This window comes from Mauremys reevesii, linkage group 4, assembly GCF_016161935.1.
Source record: "Mauremys reevesii isolate NIE-2019 linkage group 4, ASM1616193v1, whole genome shotgun sequence".
NCBI lineage: Eukaryota > Metazoa > Chordata > Testudines > Geoemydidae > Mauremys > Mauremys reevesii.
This window is the reverse complement of record NC_052626.1, coordinates 137,235,110-137,242,153: the sequence shown is the minus strand read 5'-3', so window position 1 is coordinate 137,242,153 and position 7,044 is coordinate 137,235,110.

Sequence of the window (7,044 nt, the reverse complement as noted above, 5' to 3'; positions counted from 1 at the left end):
ACAAGGCATATTTTGCACAAAGATTACTATAATAGTGCATAGGGTGTGAACACAGGGTGCTTTTGGTCACAGACCCCTAGCTACTTTTCTAGGAATCCTGCTGCCCTAGAGGCCAATGGCTCCATAGCCCCTTCTCAGACATGAGATACTGGTTCCTAAAGAATATGGTTTAAGAAACAGCCTAAGTGGTTTGTCTGTGAGTTCCCAGTGGTGCTGAGAGGCTGTTTATGGACAGTGCAAGCAAACTGGGATCTATCCAATGTATTTCGGAGGAGTTCTCTGGCCTGTGCTATACAGGAGGTCAGGCTGGATGATCACAATGGTGACTTCTGGCCTTGGAATCTATAAATTTGCTGGGGTAGAGCACATCAGTGTCAACACCTGTCAGAGATGCCATGGCCAGTAACCTGCAGGTTTCGCTGCACCGCTGTCATTGATACCTATTGGCAAGTCAGTCCCTGTCCTCAGCTGTAACAAGTGGCCAACTACTTACCAGAGCTGGCTGGGAATTGTCTGTTCAAATTATATTTTCTGAGGCCTGGGCTACACTAGCGGGGGGGGGGGGGAGGGTTGAACTAAGATACACAATGCGTAGCTGAAGTCGAAGTATCTTAGTTTGACTTACCTGGCTGTCCTCACAGTGGCGAGTCAACTGCCGCGGCTCCCCTGTCAACTCCGCTTACTCCTCCGAGGTGGAGTACGGGCGTCGATTAGCAGATCGATTTATTGCGTCCAGACGAGATGCGATAAATCGATCCCCGATACATCGAACACTACTGATCTGGTGGGTAGTATAGATGTACCCTGAGAATTGAAATTTTTTGGAACTTTTCATTACACAAAAAGCACTGAAAGGGGCTGTGGTTTCTTTATATGGTCATTTCCAACAATATGCAGTGGGGAGAAGAGGCACATTGGCCAGGTGTGGCGACCCCTGGCACGGGAGAGAGGGGATGGAATGTATAGCCAGCAGCCTGAGCTGCCCTTTTCCTGTCAGCCTGTTTCCAAGCGAAGGCGCTGAATCTCACTGATTTATAAAGTAAAGGCAACTTCCCAGCCACACTAAATGTCAGGTTAAATATTTCATGCATTGAGACAGTTGCAGGTCTGACTTATAAGTCAATTGAGAGAGTCAAGGTGGGGGAGGTGATATCTTCTATTGGAAGAAGCTTTTGAGCTCCACAGAGCTCTTCTTCAGGTCTCAAGATAAAGAGCTCTGTGTAAGCGGGAAAGCTTGTCTCTCTCGCCAACAGAAGTTGGTCCAGTAAAAGCTTTTACCTCCCCCACCTTGTCCTCTAACATCCTGGGACCAACACAAGCTAACACTGCAAACAATGTGGGTCTGAAGCCAGGACCAGGGCCGGCTTTACGCTGATTCCACCGATTCCCCAGAATCGGGCTCCGCACTGAAGAGGGCTCCACGCCTAAGGGGCCCCCGCTCTGGGGGGTCTTCGGTGGCATTTTGGCGGCGGGGGGTCCTTCGGTGCCGCAGGAGCCCCAGAGCGGACCCCCCGCCACTGAAATGCTGCCGAAGCCCTGGACCGCCGCCGAGTATTCCAATCGGGCCCCGCGGGTCATAAAGCCGGCCCTGGCCAGGACTTCTCCTGTTCTCCACTGGCTCCAACAAAAGGAACATTATACTCACCATCCAGAGCACTGACTGTTACACCTCGGAGAGGAGAGATGAGGGAGGTGGAGGTATCTTGGTGCCCAGGTACCACAGGAAGAGATGCTGCACTGTGCTCAGCCATTCATGTCAGGACTGGTGAATCAGGTCAGAATTTAAAGGACACCCTGGGTGGAGACAAAAAAGCAGAATAGGTAGTTACTGGGCAAGAACCAGAGGTTTGTCCGTGTCCAGCAGCCTCAGTAGAGAATCCTCTTATTATTCATTGCAGATTAATCCTACCATATGAGAAGCTTAAGGCTCATTCAAACTACCTAGCTCCAAAGGACAGAGGCAGGGCCCCTTACATGCTATCCTCCAGAAGCAACAGCAAGTGGCAGTACAGGAGGAAAGGGAAACCCATGCAAGGCCACAACCAGCGGGCACCAAAGATTGTAACCAGCAAATACAAAAGTATATTGCAGATTATTTTAGCCAGGTGAGATGCTGTGTTTAATTCCTGCACTTCAGCAGACCCCATTCCTTCAGGTCTCATCAGACAACAAAGGGGGTACATTTGTTTTTGAGACAGTGGTACAAGAATTGAAAAAAGGTGCCAGTTATGTGCTAGGGTGCAGGGCCGGTGCAAGGAAGTTTTGCGCCCTAGGCGAAACTTCCACCTTGTGCCACCCCCCAACCCAGCTAACCCTGCGGCAGCTAACCCAGCCCCGCACCCGGGGAACCCCCCTGCAGCAGCTCCCCCCCCCGCCTTGCCGCGGCGGCTAACCCTGCCTGGGGAGCCCGCCCCAGGTCACCTCAGCTCCGCCTCCTCCGCTGAGCATGCCGGCGCCGCTCTAATTCTCCTCCCCTCCCAGGCTTGCGGCGCCGATTGGAGGAGACTTAGACTTAGGAGACTTAGGGCTGTGTTCTCAGCAGAGGAAGCAGAATGGAGGTGAGCTGGGGCGGGGAGCGGTTCCCCTGTGCACCCCCCCATTACTGTGGGTGGCCCTTCCCGCGCCTCCCCGCCCCAGCTCACCTCCACTCCACCACCTCACTTGAGTGGGCTTTTAGGCGCCCGCCAACCATTAGGCGCCCTAGTTTGCCTAAATGGTTGCTCCGGCCCTGCTAGGGTGGGGGGAGGTTACAGGCAAACAGCCTCCACCAAACTCCTGGTGGGCAAAGCAGCACCTTTAAAAACCTAACTCTGCCATTGTGCCCTTAAGATACAGCGACATGAGTGCAGGAGGCCATGTGTGGTTCTCTCCCAGGGAAAGCACCTCTCTGAGAGCTCAAGAGACCATCATGGTCCCATCCCACTTATTTTGCAAATGAAAGAAAATGCTCAGCACGAGAACAGAGGCCGTTAGCTGGAGCACTGGAGGGGCTGGCTCATGACACTGCCATAATGCTCAGCTCTGTAATGCTGGCTGCATGAGTGGTGGGTTACCGTGCAGCACTATCAGCCGGTTACGTTACCCTTTGTGACTCAAGCTTCAGCTGTTGCAGTGGAAAGCAGCTGTCAGCTGGGCTCTCCTTACGGCTGGCCACTCTGCTGCCTCTCTGAGAGCCTCCCTTGTGGGGCACACAATGGCTGGACCCCAGCCAGAGCCAGGGGGCCTGGGGAGCGGCTGCTCCCCAATTTCCTTTCCTTTCTGCCATTAGCACAATGGGGTCATTATTAGCCGCAGAGTCACTGATGCAAGGTCAAGAGAAATGACGTTTGGCCAGGGTCGCTGGAACAGTTTAAAGAAGCTGCTGTGAATATCTTAAATCCAAGCGTCCCGTCACACATTTGCAGCTGGTGGAATGGGAACACAGAGGCAACAAGTTTGCCATTAAAGAGACTCAAACTTGTTTCACGGTATAAAAATGGTAGCAGCTTTCTGGGAAGTGACACTGGTGCCGGATCTGCTAGAGAGGCCAGCGTGGTTCTGGACAGGACACTGCTGGGCAGCCTTAAACAAGTCACTTCACCTCTGCACTCTCTCCCAGGCGTGTCTATTTTGAGGGAAGGGACAATCTCTCCTTACAGCTCTGTATACCACTTAGCACAATGAGACACTGCTCACAGCTGGAGCCTCCAGCTACTCCTGGGATGCAAATATAACAAGGGATTCTACATTGCTTTGAACTTGGTTTCTCATTTAGGGTATTAAGTAAGAAGGGGGCTAAATTCACTCCCAGGATAATGGGGCACCAGAACTGCCACCAGCAAGTGACTATGCCAGCAACGTACTTCTCCATCAAGCCTTCCCCCGAGGGGTCTCGAGCTTTTAACCAGAGGAATCACTTCCCCTGCTGGTGCCATGCAGACCCCTCTGACTGGGAACGTGAGCTGTGTCAGGCCCCCCCCAACCCCTCGTTTGGTTACGTAATACAGACAGTGCAATCTGCAGGCCAGCCTGGGTTATTGGCTCGCTCTTGTCAGTTCTGACGTTTGTTTGTATTTTTGGAGCTGCAGTGAATTTACTCTTCTTCTCAGCAAGGTCAGCCAGGCGCGCCCCTCGCAGCTATGTGCCCTAGTCAGCAGCAAGCCTGCTCCATGCCCCAGTGCGCCTCTGAGGCTTGAGGCAGGCAGGGGGTGAGAGGAAGAAATCAGCCTATTTTCAGACCTCCCTGGGAGGGAACGTAAACAGGGGGAAGTGCAGGAACAGAACAGGCCTTTCTGAGTGGGACGAACTGGCTTTGTCTTATCCCGGGGAAAATCCATCCCAGCCTTTCCCCTGAGCCTTGTGCCTGTAGGAACAGGGTGCTGGTTATTTAGCAAGTGATGTATGAACACTCACACAGGACAGGCACTATCCACAAAGACTGTAGGTTCATTGCTCAATAGCAAATCTCAGGGCTTTGATTAAATGAGCTCCCAGCTAACCCAGGATCCAGCCCCGCCAGTGATGCTAATTCCTTCCCAGAAAGGGGAACTGGCTTTCCAGGTGACTGGTTCATTAAGCCATCCTAGCACACACTGTACAGTAAACATTTTGACCACAGAATTTCTTCACTGATAAATAATTCAGACTAACAGTGCAGGGAAGCAATGGGCCCTGAACTCAGCAGAGTGGTTATGAGTTTATTTTCTTACCAGGCATGATCAGCTCAGTTTGCCTCTCTCTGTGCACCATCTTCTCTAGAAACAGGCTCTCAGGCTTCATCAGGAACAGGCCTGTATGCAGCTTGGGAACTGTGTTAGGAGGCAGGCTGGCCTTTGGTGGGTTTGGAGGAATAGCTATGAATGGCCTGGGAATGACTTAAGAAAAGCCACCTGAGAAAATACCACTCAGGCAATTGCACCAGAACTGGGATACAGGCACAGGAGCTAAATTGCCAGAGAGCTACACCCTGAACCTTCTCTGGCCAGCTGTCAATGAAACACCATGCTGGACGCATTGCACCCTCAACCCCCCCACTGACTGGGGACACTCTAAAAGGCAGGATGGGGGACATGAATGTCTGCTTCCTTTGTCATTATTTTAATCTATACAAAATGAATGCGGCGCAGGTGTGAAACGCCACCATGCTGATGGGAAAGAGACAAGGCAGGTAAGATCACATTTTTTATTGGACCAGATTCTGTTGGTGGAAAGGACAAACTTTTGAGCATTCTGATGTGGTAGGACGTGCCACTCCTTTGCACGGCTGTAAATGACAATGCCATGTACGAAGCAGTGGAAAATAAGCCATCTCTTTCCAGCAGCATCTGAAAGCTGCTTCTGCTCCCTCCAGTTACTCCTTCATGAAGTGAGTGTCATAGTCACCACAACTAGGATCCAATCAAAGCAAATGTTACAAGTTGCAAGGCAGAAGCTATGTAAATTTGTATCCAGCAAATCAAGACTGGGTGTTCCTTCGTTGTTGTTGACCTAGGGACGTGCTTTCCCTTCCGTGATACATCATGGGTAGCCTGCTATGTGGAAGTAGAGTCCTTACATATGTGCTTGCTTAGGTCAGGCTTATTATATTGATTACGAACAAGATTCTGTAAGATTCTCCCTAAATCACTTTGATTTTATTTTTGTAACCAATGTCAAAGACACCAATGTTGAATCCCAGCTCCTATAGGGCTCTGGGACATTTAGCAATTTTGTCCTCTTCTCTTGCATTACACTTTGGCTGGAAACATGCTCCCCTGGGAGCAGAGGAGACAGAAAGCTGTACATGGGACATATCCTGGTATCTTATTTAGCTGTGTGTGTGTCTTGCAATTTCCATACAGAACTTTCCCACCCTGGGCCAGGAGAACTTCTTTGAGGTCACCTGGGTCTCTGGCTAGGCTCAAGAGCCATGTATGTATGACCAGATCCTATGCAGAGTAGTAGTTCTGTTGAGTAGTGGGCAGTCTTTGGCTCACTGGAGCATGTTGATTTGCCAGGCTGCACAGCTGCATCAAAACACACATGAATTGACATTAACATGCAATTCAGAAAAGAATCTACAGCTGTGCCGCATAACAACCACCAGACCTGCTAGGTGGCCTAGAGGGGTGAAAATAACACTCCTTTTAGGTCATTAGTTTGGAAATAAGATAGTTAGGGCTCGAACAGTCCATGTGAGCAAAGGATTGAGTTGTGTGGCACACATTAATATCAGTAGCACACACGCCATGTTCGGCTAGTCCCAGAGGGATGCTAAGTGCACACGCTGCTGTGCTGGGGGAGGGGTTAGATATTATCAGGGGCTGACTTGGAAAGTTTTCACCATTTCCTCAGCTATAACCAGTTGCTCTCACACATTCAGAATCAGCATAAATATTTCAGACTCTTTCCAGTGAGGCCTAGGTAATATCTGCTCTTCCTGAGTTATCGTTGCAGGCCAGTCAAAAGGGCACCATGAAATATGTCTGCAGCTAAAATCTCTAAGGTGGGACCAACCTCACTCCAAACCACAGCATCATCCAGCCCCATAAAAAAGAAATGGGGTTTGGCATTTAGCTCACACTGTAGGGAGATGAGAAAGAGAGACACAATCAGCTGGTTTTTGATCCCACTGACTTGCTCTTCCACCGGTCCAGATTCTCCTTCTTTATCCTAAAGAGATGTCAACAGGGAAAGACCTTCGTTTGTCTCCATAAAAGCTGCATTTCAGGTCAAAGCCAATGCAGTCTGGTTAGTCATGTTTTAGCCTATATGTCTGAGATACTCAAGCAACTAGCAATAATGCACAGTGCATGTTACATCCCTGGTTCACTTTTGTGTCATGGTGGCAACTGTTTTGGCTATGTGAAGTTGAAGCTGCAAAAATAATGTTACAGCCACCTTATGCAGGGGCCATAAAACTTGCCCAGTGCAGTCATTGCCCTGTTTAGCTCAGGATTCAGGGCAAACCCTCCCCTTCTTTTTAAAGCATTCCAGGGATTTGCTCTCGCTTATCCCTTGGTGCAGGGTAATGGAGAACCTAGCCCTTGAATAGCCACCGGCAGCCATGCAGAGCAGATGTAAATC